This window comes from Strigops habroptila, chromosome 6 (genome assembly GCF_004027225.2).
Source record: "Strigops habroptila isolate Jane chromosome 6, bStrHab1.2.pri, whole genome shotgun sequence".
Lineage (NCBI taxonomy): Eukaryota > Metazoa > Chordata > Aves > Psittaciformes > Psittacidae > Strigops > Strigops habroptila.
Genome location: NC_044282.2, coordinates 24,653,824 through 24,679,215, shown reverse-complemented (window position 1 = coordinate 24,679,215; position 25,392 = coordinate 24,653,824). Strand labels below are relative to the sequence as shown.

Genomic DNA, 25,392 nt, shown 5'->3' with positions numbered 1-25,392 from the left:
AACAAACAAAATCACCTTGGTCAGGAGCAGCTATGCTTAATGGCAATAAATAATAAATATTGATTTGAAAGAGTGGTACATTATAAAAACCTTCCCTCTGTTTTTGCAAAGAATGAAGTGCTGCCTGGCTCTTCACCTGTAGCTCCACAATACAGTTATTCTGACAAACTCAGCTGATTTCCAATCTAAAGTTTGCTTTACCTCAATCTGCAGAACTGCACAGATGCTCCTCCCATAAAAACGAAATCCAGCCTGCTACAGACACTTCCTTAGTAATCCCAAGAGCAAGAACTGTGGACCCTTTACAGATTAAAAGAAGTTATGCTTTCCTGCTAAAACCCGAGCATCAGTTCTGACCAAATCCTACATAGAATCATCCGCCTTGCTTGACGAAGAAAAGCTCTGCAGGCTGTACCCAGCATGCACCCCATCGTGCTTCCAAGCAGCCCCTCACCTGCTGGTGCAGGGAACCTGCTAGGGGAAGGGTTCTCTGACCTCACCTGTGTGCCAAGGGTTTGCAGAGCATCGGCCGCTTTCAGGAATAACAGCCCTTCAGCATAAGGCGCAAGTAAACAATTACCCCCCTTCATTATTTGTTTTTCTGCTGTAAAACACACTCCAGCAGGTGATGCTGCCACTAAATTTCTCAGCATTTTAACTACCTACAAATATATTAGCAAAATAAAGGAAGGTGAAATGGCATTTCAAATGTCAGTTTCCCTGGGACTCTTTCTGCCACAGAGGAAAATTTCCCTAAGAAAAAAAACCTCTCCACATCAGTGTTTCGAACTAAACAGTTGGACTAAACCTTGGAAATAAACTCGGACAGGAAAAAAACATGTCTTTCAGTTTATTAAGCGAATTGATTATTAGCTTGTACAATCCCAAATTTTCCTCTGTTTAAACAAGGCATTCAGGACAGAGCATAGGCAAAAACCCGATACCTACTGGGACAAAAAAAAACAAAGGCAAAAAAAGAATCTTAGGAAGACCATTAAATGCACGCAAAACCCCTTTTCTCAAAGCCTAACACTTATTTCCCCTGCATTTATTTTCCCATATTTAGCAGATAATTTCCCTAACACCCTTAAAAAGACAAAAACTAATTCTAGGCATTATTAGTGATTGCAGACTACATTTCTTAACTGCAATAGTTGTAGGCTTAACTTCACGTAGTAAACATTGCATTCCACAGCCTGACGAGCCAGCTTTCACATAAACATGCTTGCTTAAATATCAAGTATTAACACCCTGTGGCAATCCCAGTCCATGCACAGTGACTCAGTGCAATTATTCCGAGTGTAACAATAAGTGGGCAGTCATGCGGATTTGTAACTTATTGGTTTAAGCATGAAATTAAACAAGAAAGAAAAATTAATGAAAACTGTTCAATTTTAGACCAGACTGGGTACAAAACATGAGTAACTATTATAAACATGACATAATCTCATTTAAAAAGACTGTATAACACATAGGTTTTACAAATATTTACAGACATTAATCTTATTAAGTTGATTTCCAGAGTTTTATTCAGTAACAGGATTGATTGGCTGGAGAAATACACGCTCAGACAAAACAAAAAACAACAAAAACCCAACAGCTGAAAGCTCTATTTTTGTCAAAATGATGGATTCTTTTCTTAAGTAACTTGTTTTGTTGTCTTTTGTTCCAAGACTATAAACATTATTAGCAGTTCTCCAACTGGCAAGAGCCTGAGATGTTTTGTCTTCACCATTCTGGATTGCTTTTTTGTTTTCTTACACAGTCCAAGAGTCAGGGAAGAGGCAACTATGATTTTCCCTCCCTCCCTGTAAGATCACTGTTGTCTTGCCCACAACTTGATCTTGCCTCTGAAGCAGTGCATATACATCTGCTCCACCAGCTCACACTTGCTCTGATAAGAGGTGGGTTGCAGATCCTGATAAACAGAACTATTTCAAACTACACGAGTTTATATATCTGACACAACCAACATTAACATCCAGTTCCCTGTTGTTTATTTGCTTCCCATCATCGCTGACTTCCCACAGCCAAGCTTCCATACGACTTTCGTGTGGCCATAGTTACTTCTGTTTGTACCAAGAGGTCACTTTGTACGCTGCGAGCAGAAGGGATTCTGCTTTCTTTTATGACTTCAGGCAGCTTTTAGGCAACAAAGATTTCCTGACCCCTTTCCAACTACAGGCAAAGGTCAGAGAATCTAACAATGAAGCACAATGTTGTAGCTCGATATTTTCGTGCTAAAAAATTTACCCACAAAAGCAAAGAGGACAATTGTTATATAAAATTCCATGCACAGTACCCAAAACACGTCCTGTCCAAAACATGTGCTTGCAGTCCAAGCAAGGATTTGTACCCACTAAAACAATACTATTATGTATAGGTTTTCCCAAAAGACCATATGTTACTAAGCAAAGGTCCAGTACATTAAAACTGGTACATGGTTTTTTGTAAAAAAAAAAAAAAAAAAGAAAAAACAAAAAAAACCCAACCAACCAACCAAACCCAAAAGTACTATATATGCAATATGAACTAAATAGGGTACCTTCCTTGCTGGACTCAACGGGTAATGGCCATGTTCATGCTTTACTTTCATGTTATGACCTGCTCCAACCCCTCTGCCATCCCCTTGACCTATCAAAAGCATTACAGCAAAGAGATGATTTTTTTTACATCATTGCTAGCCCAGTTATCCTCCTCTTTTCACTAATAGGGCTGCATCTGATGTACCATCCTACCTCTACAGTACTCCTCATGTGCAGGATCCAAAAAGGGACATATTGGAACAGCTTTGCTGTAAGTTTTTCAGAGAGTATAACACTGTCCAGAGCACCAAGACCTCACTACATATTTATGAGCAGCTGATTTTCAAATAACACCCTTCCCAGGCAAAGAAAATAATCACCAAAAAACTACATTGAATATTGCTTCAATATGTGGGTCTGAGCTTACAAGCATGGTCTTAGCTGCCCCATACAGATAATGGCAGCTCTTGTGCTAATGTCCACCATAGCTCCTCTTCTCCATTTGGCCCTAAATCTGCACTGGTCAATGTGGTATACCTATGACCCTGTAAATCAATGGCAGGCCCCTTGTCTATTTCACTGGATACAGCTTAGTGGTCTGCCAGATGTAATACACTGCATTTAGTTATTCTACTTTTCATTTCTGCAGAAGCTAAGTATTCCCCCCAGAGCTGAATTTTTTGTTTACACACTTTTTTATAAGACCTCCAAATGTATTATTCAGAGGAAATACTGGCAATGTTTAATAGTAACTGTATGATAGTAGTTTATACTGTACACAAGAAAATGCCTTCTCAGATCACACTCATGGTCCACCCCACCATCAGCTTCAGACAGCAGAGCTACAGAAGCTTTAGGGCAAGGTGCAAAAAAACTAGCACTGGTCAATCACAGGAAAACTTACCCTATCCTGTCTCTTCTGTTCCCCTGATCTGCTGGAAACCAAGCTCTCTGAAGCTCTTTGAAACCAAGCTTATGCCCCAAAGACTGCCAGCTAATAACTCTCTCCAATAGCTTCCATCCTGGAAGGCCTCACTCCTTTAAGCTACTCACTGGGATGCAGAAAAGGCTCATGCAAACCTCTAAGGCTTCTTCCACATAAATGAAGCTGAGCCACTTTCTCTGTCCCAGACATTTAGGCATGCTTCGTTCTACATGCTCTGTGATGAGCGTGCAACCACTCACACAAGCTCACCATGTCCTGTGCTCACCACAGTAGTTCCCAAACTAGTCAAGCATGGGGTAGAATAAAGACATACGCAGAACAGAAATCCAGCTGCTTTTCCTGAATGGCTTCAGTGAAATTAAAACCCTCCATCTACTCACTGACTTCCTCCATTTAAGACAATTAGTTAAAAAGACACATGCCTGTAGAAAACAGGTGTGTTGTACTCAGAGGTTAGAGGAAGACAAAAAGTATTTACTACAGACTGCCTGCATATGAGGAAAACAGACTGATAGAGTCTGAACTTGCTCATGCATCAATAGCCAAGAAAGAAGAGTTAGGAATGAATGGGGAAACTTTCACAGTTGCCTCTTCAACCAGGCAGAAGCAAGAAGGGCCTCTGGCAGGTTGATCAGATGACTTCTCTTTTGACTACTCTCCAAGTAAGGAGAGATGCAGTAAAGGAAGTGTAAGCCCTACTGCCAGAAGAGCAAAGGCATGCTCTTCTTGTGCTCCAGTCCCTGTAGAGCTGACACCTGACCTGCAGCACACCATTATTTTTCAGAAGTCCTCCTTCTCCCTGCTCTTGCTCTAGAGGGATGTTGTGGTTCATGCTCCAACCCTCTGTCTCCACGTTACCTGTGCAGCCCCTCCACACCTTGGTCAGAGTAGCACAGGAAACAAGAAGGACAGCTGTGTAGGACTTCTAAAGCACCTAGGACTCCTTCAGTGGGACCTGGCAACTGGGAGTCCCTTCTCCAGCCCAGGTGAGCCACCGTGGAGTGGTGGCAAGGTTCCGTGAACCACCAGAAGGCCTGCCAAACTCAGCCTCCACTCCAGCACAGCATTCCTCTGCCCAAGGGAAATTATTTCCCCTATACTGATTCACTGATTTACAGCTTACAGGTTAAATACTCCCCCCACCTCCTTGGTGAGCATGCACACATTCACGAGCACATGGTCTGCAGCTGCAGGGAGCAACCCCAGGAGAGGCAAAGCTATTGATGTGCCATTCATGGCCTGCCACCAGCTGAGAAAGCTCCCATCTGAAAGGATAAATTGCTTATCTTCAGTATCAGATGTTCTTCACACTATCTTAGATGATCAGTCCCATGCCTAAGCCAAACCCCTCCCTCTCCATAAAAACCACACAGATCCATAAAGGAAAAAACTCTGATTGCAACAGACTGTGCTGCTTGGTCCGTACGGCACTTTCACCCTTTACTCCCTTTCTCACGCAAGTGCCAGGAACCACATGTTGTTACCTTGGGTTTCTCCTCTCTTGAGGACAAAGGCAGCTGAAGAGTTGTTCTTCCTATGGCCTCTGTTTCAGCGTGGGACAGGTCTACACTGCTGTGACAGCAGCTGCAGCAGCTGGGACCACCGGAGCTCTGGGCATACCTAGGCTGCAAACCTGACTCCTACTGAACAGCATTGTGGACAGACTCCTGCGGTACTCAAATCAACCAGTCCTAAGTTAGGCTGGCAATTTCAGTGTAATGCTGCTCCCCATCTTCACTGGATTCTGTTTTCAAGGAGAGGGTGATGCTTTATGTTGTAGGGATTGTTTTGTGCCAAAGCAGAGAACAAAAGAAGCGATGGTAGGAATGGGACAGAAACACTCAACCTACTTGACTGGTGGAGTCCAAGGATAGTACACTGGCCCACATCCTCACAGCCAAGAGGAGACCTGCTGGTTGAGCATAAATTCTAGCATTTCTGGAGACTACTGATCAGAATGACAACAGAAAAGAATGAAATAAAAAGCTAGGTCACCGAGACTACTAAATGCCACAAGGCATGAGAAACATATGCAGAAAGCCTCATTAATCACACAATACCATCATCCCTCCCTCCTGCACCTTGCATTGGGGACCCAAGACAAACACTGGAGTTTTAATCTCTTTTCAAGAAATTAACCAAACGACATCAATCCTTCATTTCTCCAAGTTTGGGTTTCTAGGCAGTAAGACTTTAGTATAATTCTATTCCACACCAGGTAATCATTTTAAATCGTTTTAAAATGGACCTCCTTGACATCTGATGGTGGGAGGTCTGAGATACTTCACATGACCAAGTAAGTCTACTTCTCTGAAGACGCTGTGGTATTCCCCCCCCGCTTACATGAGAAGCGGCTGCTTCTTTTTGTTGTTGTGTGTTTTTAATGCACTTCCCCTTCTCCAGAAAACATTCCCAGGGTTTTGTGGCACCCTGAGAGTAAGCATTGCATGGCATCTTCTTTGAAGGGAAAACTAAAGTTCTCTCCTACAGAGAACTGAGGAGACGCCACAGCCAGGGTCGTCCCAGAGAAGACCAGCAACATGCTTCCAGGGGAAAGCAGGGTCCAGGAGCTCAGGTCTAATCTCAGGATTTTCAGTTTTGCTACCTAATAATAACTGTTATGCTAGCACACTACATATCTGCAGGTCTGAGATGTAAAAATAAGGTCCCTACAATTAAATGCTAATGTAAGCTATGGTGAACAATCTAAAAAGGAGGACCCAGCTACATCAGATTTTTGGACAACTGCTCCAAGTGGGAAGGTCCTTATGTAATGCCTAATTTTAAGGTATGATGGTCACACAAGGACATAAAAATAGTTATCTCTCTTCCTTTTGCCCGTAATGGACACTCCACATAGAAGACCACCGTCCCCAGGAAGCAAATGGCATTGTTGCAGACTAAGAGGAGAAAACAACACTGAAGAGTGCAGACACCACTGTGTGTATATGCAGCAATGCTAGCTCAACACACCTTCATCTTCCCCTGTCTGCTTGATCCATTTCTCCTCTACCACAACTCACTGACCCCTTACTTCTCCCACTTTAAATTTCCTAGCCTTGCTTATCAGCAACACAGTAAAATGGCTGAGTTTGAAACATTATTTTAAGAAGCTGTCTTTTTTTTTTTTCCCCTCTAACCAGAATGTTTCACTGATAGGAGTTTTATTAGAATCACAAAATCATTTAGGTTGGAAAAGACCTTTAAGATCAGTTCCAGCCATAAACCTAGCACTGCCAAGTCCACCACTAAACTACGTCCATAAGTGCCGTATCTACACGTCTTTTAAATATCTCTAGGGATGGTGACTCTACCACTTCCCTGGGCAGCCTGTTCCAATGCTGGACAATCCTTTCAGTGAAGAAATTTTTCCTAATATCCAATCTAAACCTTCCCTGGTGCAACTTGAGGCTGTTTCGTCTGGTCCCATTGGCTGTTATTTTGGAGAAGGAACTGACTCCACCTCGCTACAACCTCCTTTCAGGTAGTTGTAGAGAGCGATAAGGTCTCCCCTGAGCCTCCTTTTCTCCAGACTAAACAATGCCAGTTCCCTCAGCCATTCCTCGTAAAACTTGTGCTCCAGACCCTTCACCAGTTTTGCTGCCCTTCTCTGGACCTGCACCAGGCAACTCGGCATCTTTCTTGTAGTGAGGGGCCCAGAACTGAACACATTATTTGAGGTGCAACCTCACCAGTGCCAAGTACACGGGAATGATCACAGCCATAGTCTAACTATTAATAGCTGTTCTGGTGGAAGTGGATGGATAGTAAATGGTTGCAGAGAGGAGAGGGTGAAAACAGGAACCTTGAAATGGAAAACTTCGGAGTCCTCTGGAGAACCCTCACGTGAACCCACACTTTCAGCTTAAGTTACCAGCTGTAGATGACTGCAAAGCCATGAGGTTTTGTCTAAGCCCAGCACGAATAGGGCTGTCCTACCTATGGCTTTTCAGCAGCAGGTATGATGGTGACACACAAGGCATGTTAATGTGCCACCAGAAAAGTAAAGTGTGTGATGCTCTTAACTCTGGCTGCTGCCCATAAGAAGTGCTGTCTGATCAAATGGCCATGGAGCAAAGACATAGAAGGCCCTTTTTTCCCCTGCTGGAAATCTACTGAATAACCACCTCATGAAGGGTACTGCAGAAACTTTGCATGCTCACTGCTGATGCCTGCACTGTCAATGCTTCTGACTCCTGGTGCCCTGTCCACAAGTATTTCAGACAGGGCAAAGGAGATACCCTTATTTTAGTGACTAGCTCAGTTATCGATACAAGCACGTTGTCTGTTCATCATAAACCTCCTTTGTATCTGCCAACTACAACCGGGAGTGGAAGGAGTAAAGGGGGGAAGATATTCTGCATTTATGTTTCCATTAATTCATCAAGAGAAATAGATCACACGTTCATTTATTTTGTGTTCCAGGACACTTCTCCTAGACACTATATATAGTTTCTCAGATACCAGTGTCTCCCTCACCTACATATTCACACTAATCCATATAAAAGTATGAGTCATTACACAAAGTTCCATCCAGAAGAGAAAGCCATTCATCCTTCGTGGGAGGAGGAGGAGAGGGGAAATTAAGAGCTGTTTCCAATTTAATTGGCAGACTTTACATTTTTGTTCTGCTTCCACTGGAAAGTGTGGTGCTAATTTTTCTGCCACAGCTTGCAACCACAGCGAGATCTCGATCTGCTTCATTTATGTCTACGAGCAGGACCTCTGAAAAAATAAAACAGATTAGAACTGTATTTGCCATGTGCCTCTTGTCAGTATGCAAGTGTGTCCCCAAAACAACACTTGTGTTGTTTTGGGGACTCAAATGTTTTGAAACTCCCTGCAACTGTTAAACCCCATTTCCATCAAACGGATGGTAAAATGGCAAAGTTTGAATGGCACACTGTAACTCTCACACCAACTGCTCAAGCCTTGCTGTTGTAGCTTGAGAGCACAATACCTTCTGAGCTCACTTTAGAAAAGGGTGAGGAGTAAGATGGATTCACTCACGATGCTCTGAAGCGTACCCTCTCCTTTTGCTTTCATACAGTAAAGCAGATATGCCCCACCCTGTCTTTTTACTGTACCTTCTAGTCAAAAATATGGTTTCCTGTATGCAAGCAGCTCTTTCTGGGGTAATTTTGAAGTGAGAATGCATAGAAAGTGTCAACTTGGAACAGGTATGTGCTTTAACTCCTACATCACCTATTCCAACACAGGAGTTTTAATTAAGTGTTGCCCTTTCCAAAGTGACAGAGGACGGCTTGGACTGTCTTCTCATTTTTTACTCTTTGTGTAATTTCTGATTTTTTTCTCAGCTGCTTCTTGGCTTTGCACTCATTTTCTAATCCAATGATTCCAGCCTGGCAGCTGCATGCAACATTTATGGCTATTTCAACTCAACCTCCCTCATCTTGTTCCTTTTTGCAGACAGCCCCTAAATCAGGGTGGCCAGTCCTTGCCTCCCAAGCTATTTAGGGCCCATTGCCATAGACTGCATCACCCAAGACGAGCAAGGGCTCTGCTGGTGAGGGACTGGCCATGAGCCTGCTGGGTTTGAGATGGGTAAAATCCACAGCAGCTGCTGAGCCCCAGGACCACCAGTAAGGCAGCCCCAAGGAAGCACTGAGCAGCAAAACCCCTGCAAAAGGACTGGCACCTTCTACCTGAGCTGCTCCTGAAGCTCCTGTAGCACTAAAGGGGTGATGCTCGGGAGACCCGATCTATTCAAGAATTTCAGCAATCAGGCTCCAGGGTTACAGAGGCTGGCCACCTCGAGTCCAAAGCAAATAATACACAAGAAACAACAGCTAGGAATCTTTCTGCAGGAGATGAACTTGAGCCAAAGTGCTATGAGACTTTCAGCACCTTTTCCCAAATTAAATGAATTTAATTTTGTATGACATTGCTAATGATCCACAGATCTCGGTACATCTTTGGGGGGCATTCAATTTCCCTGCAGTTACTCCTTTTCAAAACATGTATCAATCCTTAACATTTTCACAATGGTTGCCCATCAACACTTTCCAAATTGTCAAACACATAGTCTACAACTACTGTGGGCCCCTTAGTTGCAGTCTCAATTAACGACGAGATACAAGGTGGCAGGGACATCAGAAAGACTGCTCTACACCTCTGCTAGATATCTAATAGCTACATTGACAGCTCATCTTGCTCAAGCTCCCCTGGAGCAGAGCATTTGGAGCTCCTGTCAACCACGAGCCAATGTCAGATACTCCAGGTAGGGGAAAACACCCTTCTCTTCAGTAAGAAGAGGAGTAGGTAAACTCTGTCCTGCTCCATAGTGGCAAACAACATAAACTGAAAAAAAAAAAAAAAAAAAGGGTAATCGGTAAGCACTAAAGCTGGCCAAACTGCTAAAAAAGGACTTTACATCAATCAGATGTACTTATAGGTAGAGGTGCACTCCCTCCCTTCCCATCTCCTCCCCAAGCCAGCACATGCGATTTCATCTTCGCCATTAGCACAATGGCAGTGTAGCTTGCTAGGCTACAGTGTTTCACCTGAAACATAAGGGAATATGAGCACACATGCAATAACACATTCAACAAATATCCAAGGCATTAAGCAGCACCTGAATAGTTAAGGAAAATTACAGGCCCTCAAGTGAAGATTTCAAAATAACAAGGAAACAAATCTGTACTTGCAAATGTTAACTCCAAGCTTCTTGGGGTACGGCTGCAGAAGAAAAGCATCTCATCTAAAGAGAGTGTCTTCTTGCAAATTTCAGGTACCTAAGCCTTCTTTTACTTAGTTTTAAGGCTCACCAACAGTTCGCATTAGATGTTTAAACCTCAAAGGCTATGAAACTATTTAATCTCAAAAAATGATGGTTTTTTTACAGGCAAAAAATGCATACTTGCAGCTGATCAGTAACAATCAGGGAAAACTTCTTCTAAAATAAAGTTACTCTTCTTGCCTTCTGAAAGTTGTGGAAACTTGGTAGAAAAGGCTAAAAAAAAAAAGGAAATAAAAAAGGAAAAAAGAAGAAATGTAACACTAGATAATTTTAAACACTTTGCATACCTAAAAAGGGCATATTAAACCACAACCTTAGTCATAAACCTACAGCAGCAAATCAGTAAGGGCAAAGACGCAGCACCGCAGGCGCGACCTGCAGCCGCCAGGCTGTCGGCAAGGCAGCGGGTTGGAGCGCACGACAACACACGCCAAAGGAAGTGGGTGTCGTACCTCGCCCCGAGCATCTCCTCCTCTGCCCCACACCCTCCTCTGACCACCTGTAGCAGCCTCAGAGGAAGCAGACATGCTCCCACATACTTTCCAGCGACGCTGCCCCAGCCGCAAAGTACGCACGCAGCCATCGGCACACGTGTGAAAGCACATACATGGAGTACCAGCGCCAAATCTTTCTGCAATGATTAACCTACTCTGCAGGCAGGCAGGCTTTCCCTTCTCTTTTTCTAACTTAAAGGAAAAAAACAAACCAGAAAAGCAGCCCAAGGGGCAAGAAGGACCCCTCCATCCCATTCGTGCCCTTTCCCCCCCACAAGCACACCTACTCACACCTACACAATGCTGGAAAAAGGCTGTAAGCAGAGTATTATCACTAGTGTGTCCTGGGTATTGGGAGCTGTGGTTTTGAGATTAAACACCCAGCAAAGAAATTTCACCCTTTAGACCAGAATTTTCCATAAGCAATTGAACACAGGTTAGGAAAATAAATAAAAAAAAAGAGAAAGAAATGTCTTAAATTTCCTCTTGTGCTCAGATGTCACAGTATGGTTGAGATCACTTCTCTGTGATAAGCTAAAATTAGGGTAAAAAGGGCACATACCAAGTGTCCGAGAGAAGGTGCCCGGTCATGAGGACTATGCTGCTGCGGACACTGGGAGCTGGTGCCCGGGTAGCAGGACCTGGCTTGGGGACTCTCCTTGCAGGCACCAGAAGGGCACCCCGCCTCCACCAGCTTTGAATGCTTTGCTATCAGTATCTTTTCATCTGTTGTCAGCCTTAAAATAATAAAAATAAATGCAATCCCCACCAAAGCAACCCAGCTGCCACAGAAAAAGCAGCTTTATCCCTGTAAACCCCAAATAAGAAAGCAGCAGGAGGGAAAAAGTGGGGCTTGGGGAAGGAAGAGGTGTGGGGTCTCTGCTGTTAAGAAAGCAACTTGCTTTCTGAAGGTCATCTGGAAACTCTTGGGGGACTTTGCATATTCTGCAGCAATGATTTTTTCCCTCCTTGAGCTGTTTCAGCCTCACCAATGTGCCAGGGGAGGCACCCATGGGTAGGGAAGGAGTTAAAAATAAAAACAAACACTGAAAAGCTATTTGTAAACTGTTTCACCCCGTGATCAATTCAACTCGTGGTTTCTGTAACTGACTGAGCAGTGCACCTGCAGAACGAGCCAGGGCAGGAGATACCTCCCTGTAAATACTCAGGCAAACCCTTACCATCTGTGCCTCATCGGACACCTCTCTGCACAGGAGGGTGACACTGGCATCCCACTTCATGGGAATGTCCTAAACTTTACAGTCAGGAAACAAATGGAAGCTGGACAGATGGAGGGTAAGAAAAGAAAAATTCCTCAGATATAAATACCCTGAATCCAAGTTCAGTTTTGCAAAAGTCAACACTGCCCTTATCTGGGTTTCAATAACTACAAGGGCTTGGGTACCTGGTCATCTCTCCTTCACCCCACAGCCTCTTAACCAGACAAAGAAAGTGGCTGTGCCAGGTGTTAGACCACGTACGGCCATAAATCCTGCAGTCTCCTCTGCCCCGTCCAGGTGACCTGAAACCTGAAGTGCCAACCCAGCAATGAGGTAATGCCCTGAACGCTGCACATCCCTGTGAAAGGCAGATGCCCATCTCCAGCACCAGCTCAGCACACAAGGTCTGTCATGCTCACTGGAGGTGAGACGACCTATGGGATGGGGGAGAGTGGAGTGGGGTTTGGCAGCATCTGGCTTTGCCGACCGGCACTGATTAGTAGCTCCCTCTCCACTGAGCACAGAAGACTCAAAGGCACAGCCACATGCACCACCAACCACATAGGGCTGCAACGTGCAGCAGAACAGCCTCCATTGGGTCAATACCTCCTAGGAAGGTGGAGGTTTTGATTTTAGAAAACAAAGGAGTAATGTCATAATATGCTAAACTTACAGCGAGAGTTTCTGAGGCTATTCTGGTACAGCTCTGGGGTCCCTCCACACACGATCCTACATGGTTTGGGGTTTTTTGTGTGAAATCAGACACAGGAGCAGCACTTGTATGGGTTGGCTCCTGGACCAAAAGCAGATGAAAGCTCAGGTCACACTTGAGCCAACTGAGCAGCAGATATATCCAAGAAATTTTCAAACTCCAGTCCAGCATTATTGCTAAGAAGTAAAGCTCAACAGCTGAAACTAAGGCCAAGCCAGAAACATGTAATTTTTGAAATAGCTGAAATCAGTCTAAAGAGGCAAGTGCATTAATTAACACTGCTGATGTTGGAAAATGTGCATGTAATCACAATGAGCAAATCTCAAAGGCTGGTGTTCAAATAAGCATGCCCAGTATGGCTGTTTGTCCAAAGCTTAACCAACCTATTCAAACCTGCTCGTCTGCAAAGTCAGGCTGCAAGGAAAAACCTTTCAGAAGCCGCAGTTCTTGACACTAGAACATGGCTACCAGGACACAGACTGGAATAAGATTATAGGAATGGGAAAACGGATCTTCCCCTATATTTTCCTCAAGACGAAATCATATTTTTTATTCTGACAACAGCAGAGCATAACAGACTTCTGCTATGACCTCGTTACAGGGCAGCAGGAGGTGGCCATGGGCTGCCTGCAGACTGCACAGCCAAAAGCTATTCCTTCCCATCCACCGGCTTCTGCATTGCCTGTTTACAGAACCGTGGCACTGATGACACCCTAAAACCATCTGTACCACAGGATAATCATACACAGGGACAATGACTTCACTGCAAGAGATGGACTGAAGTTGTGAGGGGGGATGACAGGTGCCTGTGGAAGAAGGAAAGCATCAGGCCAGGCAAAAACCCCTTTTGGTACCCATGTTTACCACCTCACCCTACCCCCCGTGCACACGCACCCTCCCCACAGCACTCAAGTCTTGCCTGCACTTTGAATTCCTTTGCTGCTGAGTGCGGCAGTCAGCCCTTTCATGTTACGTTAGAGCAGACTGTAAAGACTTCGGTCCTGTAAAGTTCTCCCATGACATTACTGACCTCCTCGCTCTCTATGCTACTCCAGTTTCCATAAGAAAGAAAAAAGTAGTTAAAAAAAATCCTCAAGTGATTCAAACAAGTACTGTGTTCACCTTCAGAAATGACTGGCATCACTTTGAGATCAAAATATCTACCCGATTGCTATAGGAAGGCTTTATAGCTTCAAGCTCTATATAGATAACACTTCAACAGCACAATCATTTATTTTTTTCCACCAAAAAGAATTGTGAAAAGCACCAGAAATATTTGCAGCAGGCCACTAATGCCAATTCCAGCTTTCCTTGCAAGCTATTTTCACTACATTAGCCTTGGTAGCATCATAATTTGTTGAGGTAGGGAACAATATAAATTAACAAAGTCCTGGCAGGAGGAGGAAAGGAGGGAGGGAAATAAGGAGGCAATATTTATCTGTTGAAAGTAGGAGTTGCAAAGAAAAACAAGCATTACACTGATTGAGTAATACACAGGTTGGTGTATAACAGAACTTATGCCTCACATTTGCAACCTTGTGTTTTGCTTTAATAACTGGGACTAAACAAAGCAGCTGGACTGTAGCTGTACCACAATGCATGCCAGACCTTACTTGCTTTGATCTTACAGAATGGTAAAAATTTTGAAGAGAAAGTTTGGAGACGACTTCAATGATGCTCACAGCTTTTTAAGCTTGGAATTTGGTGGTTACTGCATTAAGCATTACTCACTTTCTGAACAAAGTGGAAAGTTAACACAAATTGGCAGATGACTAACTGTCCAAGAAACAGATTACAGAATGAATCACTGACTCTACTTTTAGTCTAATAATAAGGCAAACCAAGAGGAACAAGAAGGGAGGAAAGACCAACAAAAAATTTCCTTTCAGAGTGCTTACATTTGCACTGCCCGTGAACTTCCAGCTACAACAAACTACGCAACGATTGTACAATTTACCATGAGTTTTACATTGGTCTTAGCTCACTGACATGCCTCACCATTACTTCACACCATCAATTAATTTGGATTTGTGTAAAAAGAATTCTGCACCACAATTCCCCTCAGTACACATTTAATAACAGCTACAGGAATAAATTAAGGAATTGGAAATGTAGTTAAATCGTTGAGTAGAGTCAGAAGCATTTGGCAGGTTACAGGTTCAACACATGTAAGTACTTCAGGCACAGGAGATACCTGAAGTTGAACTGAAGCAGAATTTAGGTTTCCCAGCCTGAGAGCAGGACCTAACCAAAAGTCTGCAGACACTTTGATCTGTGCTAGCCAAATTCTGGCCAAAAGTTTGCCTAATATACATGGCCAGCACACAGCTTTGCACAAAATCACCAGCTGTGCTGCTCAGGAACACAAAACGGTGGCAGTGCCATCCCCCCTTCCAAACAACCACCAACTGGCTCCAGCAGCCACACAGGGTGAAGCTACGCATGATGGCTTAAAGTGATGTGGGTTTGCCCCTTTACAAAGGCCCTGTGTCCCCACTGCTCCCCCATCCCCCCAGCCTTAGCTCTGCTGCTCTTCAGACCTCTGGTCTCACTCATCAGATTGTCTAGAAAATTAGCCAGGGCTAAGAAAATGGTAGATTGACATGTGCTAGATTGGAAAGCTGAATCAGGTCAGCAAAGCCCAGCACATGCACGGCCAAGCAGGATGCCCTGCGTTCACCCAACAGCACAAGGCATTACCGCCTCCTCTCATTACAAACAATAAGGTTAGACCCCCTCCTTCACCTTGCAAATGCAAGCACTCTGATCATCCGGTGAACCCATTACTCAACATCTCTAAGTGCACATGCTTGCCATCCCCAGAGTGATAAAAGATTGCAAGGAAAACCTGAGGGTCTAGGATCACAGCCGTCTGGCTCAAAAAACTCTCCACAGTCAGCTCATCTCAGCTATAACTTAGGTTTAAAAATCTAAATTCACGAGAGCTCATCACAGCTGGGAGACAGGTGACATACCAGGTCACATCAGGCCAGGAGCAACCAGAATCAAGTCGGAATAACACAGTTATTTGAATATTTGCAAAAGATAGTACTTTTGCATTTTGCTAATGTAGAAGACTTGCTTGACTGAGTTCTGTTTTCTTCTAACGTTTCTTTCAATTGTCCATTGCAAACACAAGCCAAAATTAAAGGGCCTGAACCTCTCATGCCCTGGCAGCAAGCTCTTATGGCCAAGCTGCAGGTTAGACTGGGCACAGGTTTTTAGTAGTGCCACCCCATTGCAAAAGCAAGACAAGAGTGACCTTCAGGAGATGGGGAACGATGCTGTGATGTTCATTTGCTCCTTGGGGGTCAGGTGCCCAATGGCGAGCTCTAGGTCTTTAAACAAATTCTGGTTTAATTTGATCCTTTACCCAGGTCCTTGCCAGACTCTGCAGTAAACTCAACCAGCAGAAAACTAACCCTACACATGAAATGAATAATCTGTTGCCAATTTAACCCTCAGGCCTGGCCCACTGTGAGATGAGACAGGTGCAAAGGCAAGTACAAGGCAAGGAGATGATGCAGAGCTGAATCATAGTCTCAAAATTCAGTAGCGACAGTGTCTGTTGCCTTTCACAGGTCCAGCCCTTGGTGACTTTGGACACCAAGTCTCATTTCCAACACGGATGAGATGTAGACGCATTATTCACTCATCACGACCTCACGACACTCTAATGGCAATTATCTTCTGAAGACAAGCTGAACTCAGAGCGCTGAACGTATGTCCTCTTCAACTCTGAATAACCACTGACACCTTATTTTGCAGTCCGTGCTGATTATCATTTGTGAGCTTCAGTAAGAACTGTCCATAAAGGAACACCTTAAGTTGGAAATTAGCCTTTTACTGCTACACAGATCTGAAAATCTTAAAATCTCTCTTATTGTTGCCATGTAACAAACAACTGGATTTTCACATGTTTCAAAGTTCCATCTCCACAGGCTTCTACGCCTCTATTTTTAGTGTGCCTCTCCCAGTAAGAAGCTACAAAACAAAGATTCTCCATCACAGTCTGGTTATACAAGAAACTAACACCACATCCACAGTATTTCAGCACAGTCCAAATTAACTACATAAATATACTTAAACATTTAGCGGTAAAAGATGCCTGCTGACACTGAGGGAGCTGGGATATCTCTAGATTTACTGAGGATCTGCCCCAGAATAGATGCTGTAAAAAGCACACTCTGCTTTTAAAATAGAATAATAAGCAAAGACCCATCACATCCTTATAAGGAATAGCTTACTAGTATAAATATTGCAACAACAGAGAAAGTAAACAGAGAGGTTTCATAAATGTTGGAATTTTCAGTCTTAACAGGGAAGAAAAGACTAGCTCTGCCTCATTTATAGTCTTTAAATCTTTTAACAACACAGGCAACTTGAAAGCAGGCAGCAACACACTATATATTAATGAAGCAGATCAGGAGACACTGATTGGACTTCTATTAAAATACCTCACACAAAAGAATTAAAATTTTATATACTCCTATTTGATATAGAAGGGCATGCTCTGCTTATATGAAGACAAAGTAACCTCATGTTCTACAAGTTACAGTTTCAAAAAAGTGTAGTATGTGCTAGGGGTTGCTTCATTGCACTGAAGACAGGGCAGAGTCTTTACAAAGAGATTTCAGCTCCATAGGTAAACAGCTAAAAGATATTTGAAATCTATCACTTTTCAAAAAAAAAAAAAAAAAAAAGGAGAGAAAGAAAAGAATTTAATAGATCACTTTCTGATTTGCCCTTTTGTCAGTATCACTTTCAGTACTGGAAGACGTGCATTTCCTCCTAGGTACTGACAGACACATCCTGCAGTTGTCATTTATTCTTCAACTCCTATTTTCTGTTTACTTTCCTTTCCGGATCCTATGACCCCAACTCAAGCAATACAGGTCACTCAGCAATCTTACTGTCCTCTCTTTAACACACTGGAAGAGAGGTGGAGAACAGCAGCTAGGCAAGACGAGGTAGCGTGCCAAGTCTTCCCCCACTCAACATAAATAGATTATATTTTCCAGATGCACATCTTGCACATCGAAACTGAACATCAGCAATACTCACTGCGGTGAAACACCAAACACTGAGGAGACAGGAGAAAGGAAGATTTTAGCACCGCAAGCAGTGGTACGATCAGGGCTTTTTGGAGGGTATGAGATCTTTCACTGTTGCACAGCAAATCACTAAAGCTTCCATAAATTTTGCCCTTTTTTTTTTTTTAAAAAAAAGAACAGCTCAAAGTAATATTTTCCAACCTTTCACTAAGAGTAGGGGCCAAACCCATGTGTTTTAAAGGTCTTCCACAGTTTTATTATTAGAAGTAGAAACCCTACTGATACTGATGAGTCATTCGTATTGGCGGAAACCAAGAACACCCATTTTCTTCATGTGTTACAAAGCTCTCAATGTGGTTTTCTATTCATTACTGGTCGAAGTAGTTGACTAAAAACAAAACAAGTGACAGAAACTCACCTTATTGTTATTAAAGCCGGGTTCATACCAGCTGATTTTGTTTATCACACTTTTAGAGATTGCTTATTTTTCGCACCATTTCACAAAAAGAAGAATAATACACAAAAGGCGACTTCGAATCTAAACTCTGTGACAGTAAATCCAGAACCGCAGATGGATAATTCACGCCACTCCTGCAAAGGCTTTTGTGATCGACTAAGAAAGTAAAAACAAAGGAGGGAAGAAAACAAACAAACCACAAGAAGATCAGTTAAAAATCATCAGTCAGCAGAATCTATTATTTTAGGATCCTTATGAGTAATCAGAACAGAATCTGTAAATAAATAAGCAGTTGTACAACAGTGCAAGTTTTCATCTTCATGCAAATGAAGACATCCTTTCACGCTAATGGCCAGCAATACTGCCACACAGGAGATAAAAAACAGACTAAAGAAACTGCAAAATTCTGAGAATTAAAGATAGCTAAAACCAGGTTGTTAAAGTTCAATCGGAATTCCTTGCTGGCTTTAAAGAAGATTTCTGCCATGAAAAGAGGCTGAGGGTAGGGGGCTGTACAGCTAGCAATCATCAAGGGAAGATACAATTCATATGCTGGACTTGCCATATCCAAATTGGGAACAATGCTCAGGGGGATTCTTTTTTTGTAACATCCCATTCACAAAAAAAGAAAAAAAGAAACAAACTAAATCCCAGAGGTTTAGTCTTGCTAAACACCTGTAGCATCTAGAATCACTTCAAGCATAACCTCCACAGCGGCGCAATGAATTTCTACTTCGCACTCTGCACCTAGCAGAACAGCAGCCTGGCAAAATGACAGTGTATTTTGATATTACTGAGGAAGAAAACCACAGCAAAGCAGTGACCGGAGAACTGAAAATAACCTTTGAACAACAGCTCAGCATTGATGGTCTCTCTGCCTGCGCCTCCTATTGTGGATAGTTTATAGTGAGGGTAGCTCCAAGCTGCACCAGACACGTGAGTCAGCAAGAGCAGCTTGTAGGAAACTGCTGACACGTTCAATTGCTCTCACATACACTGAACACACCTACCCACTAAATAAAAAACAGGCTGCATGCAAATCGGGGTAAAGGAACACCTCCACACCTAAGGTTCCTGTTTTCCTAGTTCAGGTTTAGGTTTTAAAGCGATCGCTAATAATGAAAAGAGAAAACCTCAGTGGATGTCAGCTATAATAGTACCTCTGATTAAGTCTCAGGGGTCATTCTGTTTATTTGAACAGACGTAACTGCTTTTCTTCTTTTCAAAAAAAGAAATTGCTGCTCCACAGCCCAGAAGCCCTGCACAGTGACAAGCAATAAACAGTTCCTGTTTTTCTTAGTGGGGAGACTCCTTTTGAACCTATGCACTAAAACCCATCTACCCATCACAGTCCAGCTGAATGTTTTCAAAGCTCAGGAACAACAGAAAAAAAAAATATAAGCTCCCAGCTTCCATTTCAACTCCTACTAGGGGTAAACTGGAAACTCCCAGGGTTTTCATTCCTAACAGCTTTTCAAGCGTCTGTTCAGCTGATACAAAAGCAGAGAAAGTTGTATGCAAATTATAGGTCTCAGGAATAAATCTAGGAGGATCTGACCCTTTCAGGTCACGTTTCACATTAAAAAGAAGAAGAAAATGGCATACCTCAGGTCCCAGTGCCTCTTGCCCACCACCACCACCGCCGCCTCCTGCTTCTCTTCTTCCTTTGACGCACTTAATCTAAAGTGTCCCAAAGTGCTTTGAGGGCAGGTTTGCACCATTAGGTGTAAACAGCCAAGAGGGAACCAAGGCACAGTAGATCAGGAAGGGACGAGGGGTTACACACAGAGGGGCCACATGCCTGGCAGCCCCCTCAGCCACCCAGTTCAGCCCCTGCCGCATTAGGAGCTTTTCGAAGCAACCCGTTTCGAGCCAAAAAGGGACACATCTATTGATCTGCTGAGATACCAGTGCAGCATAGCTGGTATTCTTCAGGTTGTTGCTGTGGCTCTTTCTGCATAAAGATCAATACAATCAAGCAGGGGAGTTTTCGAGCCCGATTTTTGACAGATCAAAGTTCTGCTGTACACGTAAACTTTCAGCATAAAGGTTCTCCCAAACATATTCCCCAGTTCCTTTTTATTTACCTGTTCTGAACATACGGTTGCCCTTCAATCAATACCATTAGTTCTAGTAACTCAGGGGCTTCAAGTCCATCACAGCCACAGAGAGATTTGTATACATTCCACCGCTTGCCTGCTCTAAAATTGTAATTCATAGTCGAAGAGTAACACAGTAACTAGTGCTCTTTTCAATCCACTACAAAGATGTTCCTGCCTAACTAAAAAGCAAAATGAACACATTGCAACTCAGCTGGCTATATTCATGCATTTTACATCTTCTTGATACAAGCTCCAAATGGATGCGTAATATTCAGGCAGCTGCCAAGGTTAATATCTTTTGACTGAATTTAAAGGAAGGATGACCATTTACTGCAAAAAGCTGTATAAGCAGTTTGAGCACTATTCTGGAAGACCTTAGGGAGTTACTGGGGGTAGAAAACCACTGCCCATTCAGCTACTACAGCAAAATCATTTAAGCAACTACTCAAATACCAGTAAAGAACTGAAATACCAGAAAGACTCTCTTCCACATTCTCTTCAAGTATCTGTAGTCAGGAGAAACACTGGAAGCAGCAAGACTAACTCTGATTTTATGAAAGCTGCAAGTTTAAATCTAAATATTCTTCCACACATTAATGGAATGACAGGTATATTTCCCCTAAGAGTTCAACTCAGAAACCACTAACATAAGACCATCATACCCAAAATAAGCCGAGCTGAAATTTCAGACCCAGAGGTGAAAGACCGAAGCATGTACACCTTCAAATGTAAGTCAGGATCTGCTAAACACTTAGAGGTATGTTCATGCAACTTGTAAACTAAGAAGCCATTCAGAGAGCATTCCTTTGAGTAAAAAGGCATGTACATTTTGATTTGAATATATAAACCGTGTTCATACCACCTAAATTAAAATCACAAGAGACTCTGTTCACATCACACAGAAAATGCGATTCAATTTACACCAACAGTTTATTACATAAAAATGTCATTACTACTGAAATGATTACTTCGCATATATTAATGTTACACATCTCATTTTTCAGCTTAGTCCCATAAATGTCTTTTAGCTACGCTCTAAGAGGTCTCCTCTTTATTTGTGCGTATGTGAAGTCCTACCCAAAAAGAATGTCAGAGGCACGCAATAAGAAAACACCTTTTTTATTATTATTCTTGGATTTAAAGAAAAAATAAAAAATGCAATTGATTTTTTTTTTTTTTTAAATGCCTGGTGGTATTTTTAGAGAAAACATTGAGGAAAATGACTAATCGGCAATCATACTGCAGCCTATTAAGAAAAAAATAGCTATTGCACTTCAGAACAGAAAATCAAGCAATGAAACTTTTAAAATAAGGAAGGGCAAGCAACTTCTGTTACATATTCCACACCACACATCATGTGTGAGGGTTTTATTCTCAGCTCTCTTTGTCGTTATTATGCACATGCAGAAAGAGATACGCGAGACTGCTGTATAGTATGGAGATTTTATTAAACTCATTCATTTCAACGAGCCTCTGAGGCCTTCTACAATGTCAAAGATTTACCAGTCTCCTTGTATTAGAGGCATCACGTCAATAATACTGCCTATTTATTGGCATTTGGACCATTATTCTCAGCTGGAAACTCAAGTGCCATCTCTCAACTCTCCTTCACGCTCAGCACAGAAGAGCGAACAGCTGATGTTTTCTTGCTGCAAAATGAACGATAGAAAGCAAAGAAGGAAGGAGAGGAAGACGTCCCACCTACATCACCAGCGCATCCTGCCAGCGTGCACTAATACCAACAGATGTTCCAGATGTGCCTCCAGGTCAGAAAAGGACTAGAAATACCTGTCCTAGCACTGTTTCCCTGCGTAGGATACCTGGGCATAACAATTGCTGATGATTAAGCAGTTGGGATCCATCAGCACGTGCATCAATTGTCTATCTGCTGCGTGCAGCTTTCCCATCCGATCTTTGCAATTGTAAAAGTTTTCAGAAATTTTAATTGTTTAACCTGTAAATTACACAGCAGAGTTGCCCAGCAATGCACACTCTGCTTCTGCAGAGCATTTCTGCAAAAGATCTCTTAAATATCCTGACAATCACCCTATCTCTACAATCAATAGGGACCTTTCTTGCCTTGTGCTTGACAGCATACATCTGTCTGAACGGCTCATCCAGTGTTAAGAGAGCAAACTAGCAGGAAAACTACACCTATGTTCCTGCTTTTTCAATCCTCTACTTTTCCAATTAGTCACGGCTTCCTTCCACTCCTTGCAGAGACCTTCAGAACAGCCTTTGAAGCTGGAGGGTCAAATGTGAGAAACGATGCTGAAAGCACAGGTTCAACACACCACAGGGAAGTACGACACCGATCCATTTTGCTGCACAAGTGCCCAGATCCCGGTGACGGGGGGTGGTGGGCAGATATAAAAGACAACACTGGCTTTTAGAAGAACAAGCCCACATCTGAAGTGGAATCTTATTTCTATTTGTTAGACGTAAAGGCTCCTAGAACGCTAGTGTAAGGCTGTTGCTACAACAGCCCCATAGACAACAGCTTAACACACAACCTTATCGCTTTATTCCATCCATCTCATCAAATACAATTATCTCAAATTTCAGTATTTACATACCTGAAAAAGTCAATTTACCTAAGCACCACCACCCTCTTCAAACTGCAGAGCATTCCACCATCTACAGCACAATCTCAGACAATTCCCTGGCTGAAAAATACCGACTTGTTCTAGCTCAAGCCCCAGAATACCAAATTAAAATATGCACAAGTTTAGCGACAGTTCCAAAGTCTTTGAAAATGGGCTTTCATCGCGAAAACACTAACACGGCTTCAAGTACAGCAAACAGCAACACTGTCATTTGCCAATCTTTCTCCAACAACGTAAAGAATATTTCTAATAAGATTACATCTCTGCCGTGCGTTTGTTAATAAAGAATGAAAAACAGAGTTTACTCCGGAGCTGCCGGGGCTTCGGCGAGCGGGGCACAACGATCTCACGGTAACCGAAGCGTTTCAAGCAAGACATCCCGCCGCATTACAAAAATAGCCCGCTCCACAAAAGGAGAGGCACGATTTCACACTTAGCGTCTTTCATGACAGCCAGCGCCTTCGCGGCGCGCTGCCTTGCCTACACGCTACGTTTCAATGATCCAAGAAACTGTTATCGGAGTTCGCATCTCGCTCCGAACCCATAAAATCTGGGGTGGGGGGACACAGCGGGCGGGGGGCACATACACACAAGACGGTGCACGCCCGGGGGTGCGGCGCGGCGCGGTGCCCGCCTGCCCCGAGCGGCTGCAGGTGGCGGCGGGGCCGGGGGAAGGTGGCGGCGGTGGCGGGACGGCCTTTGGCGGAGGGGCTGCCCCGGGCCTCTCGGCCCGCCCGGCGGCGCGGAGCGTACGCGGACACACGCGCGCTCGGGTGCCTGCCGCGCACTCGCCGTTACGCAACGCGTGCGTTTCCCACTTGAAGGAATAAGCAGCGAGCGCTCCTCCGGCAGAGCCCGCGGCTGCCCCGGGGCTGGGTGCAGCCCCCCGCCTAACAGCTGCTCGGGGAGAAAGAGGAAAGCCACGCTGCCCCCCCACGCCCCCGGCCAGCCTCCCCCAAAACTTCACCACCGCCCCCCCTCCGCCTTCCCCCTTCCCTTCCCCAGGGGGGCTGCCGAGCCGCGGAACAGGCGCACTCACCTCGCCTCCGCGCAACTTTCGGGGGTCGCCCCTCGCTGCAGCCTTGGGAAGGGGAAAGGGGGGGGGTGGTGGTGAGGCGGGGTAGAGCGGGCCCGGGTTGGGGGCGAAAAGGCTGTTATGGCTGAGGAGGTTTGGGGAGGGGGGGGGTTTGCTCTTGTTGTTGCTGCTGCTGTTGTTTCGGAAATTCTTATTAGTATTTCTCTGCGGTCAGAAACCTGCACCCTCCCCCCCCCCAAATGAAAGAGAAAAAAATCCCGACCCAGACGCTCATCACATGGCGATTGCTTTGAACCAGCTGCTTCCAGAGCCAAAGTCTTGCGGAGAAAAATAAAGGGGGAAGGGAGGGAGGGAGGGAGAGGGCTGGCAGGGGGGCCGGAGGAGGAGAGAAAGCCGCAGCGGAGGGAGGGAAGGAGGGTGGGAGGGAGGGAGGGAGCCGGGGGAGGGGGGGGGAAGCGGCACCGCGGCGGTTGTGTCGCTGCCGGAGCGGCACCGGGGCCAGCGGCAGCCCGGCGGCGGAGGAGGGGAGGGGAGGCGGCGCGGCGCTACGCTGCTGCTGCTGCCGCGGCCGCTGCTGCCCGGCTCTGCCGCCCGCCGCCGCCCCTCAATCGCTACATTGTTGACATTCGCAGGCTGACATCATCCTCCCCGCCCCGCCGCCCGCTCCATTCACAACAACGCTACGCCAACGGCGCAGCGCCCGCTCCCTCGGCGGGCCCGCACGCTACGCACAGAAAGCGGCGTACGGCCGCTCCGCCAATAGCGGAGCCGCTCGCGTCCCACCCGCCCGCCCCTCCGGCCGGGGGGCGAGCGGCGCATGCGCGGGGCGGGCTCGGGGCCTCCGGCTCGGGGCGGGCTGGGGGCCGGGGGGGGGCCAGTGTGAGCCGTGTGTGTGTGTGCGCGCGTGCCGCCGGACCCCGCGCTGGGGCTCGCGCGGGCGGCCGCGGGGGTCTCTGGGAGCCGTAGTTCCGCCGCGAGGGGCCGCTGAGGCGGCGACATGGCGGCGGGGGTGGCCCGAGGAGGCCCCGCGGCGCGGCCCGGCCCCACCGCGCTGGCCACGGCCGTGGGGGTGGCGAGGCGTCGTGTGGTGGCGTGCACCTCCCTGGGGGGAGGCCGCGGCCCGCCACCCCTGGTGGGCCTGGCCGTGAACGAGAGGGTGAAGGGCATGGTGAAAAATGCGCACCCGGTCACCCCGGGCTGCCGGCACAGCCTGCGTGTTGATGGTGATACGTTATGCGCTCCGCCCCACAGAGAAACCTCGTCCTACTTAAAATGCCGACCGCAAGCGTCCAGCAGTCATGAGTCAGCCCTGCCGAACATCACAGGAATAGATAAGTGCTCCCGAGACCGAAAACAAAAACAAAACCCCACCAACCATTCCCAGCGCCACAGCGTTGGTCATGCTTTGCCTCATCTCAGAAGGTGCAAGGTGCCCTCTTTCCAGCCCTTTCCCACCCAGAGGCCTGGCGCTGTGGTGCCT

The 25,392-nt window shown here is 45.1% G+C and overlaps 1 protein-coding gene across 5 annotated transcripts in view; it reads right to left on the bottom strand.

Moving 5' to 3' along the window:
• BACH2 (BTB domain and CNC homolog 2) overlaps nt 1-24,623 on the bottom strand; it is a 188,664-nt gene extending 164,041 nt beyond the window's left edge. For 3 of the 5 annotated variants that reach the window (XM_030489495.2, XM_030489494.2, XM_030489501.2), the window contains exon 1: nt 23,916-24,622. The gene's annotated coding sequence lies outside the window, so the exon portion shown is untranslated. Of the gene's footprint in view, nt 1-23,915 lie in introns of all 5 variants that reach the window. The other 2 variants (XM_030489499.2, XM_030489498.2) reach the window with 2 other exon arrangements.
• Between the last annotated feature and the right edge of the window lie 769 nt (nt 24,624-25,392).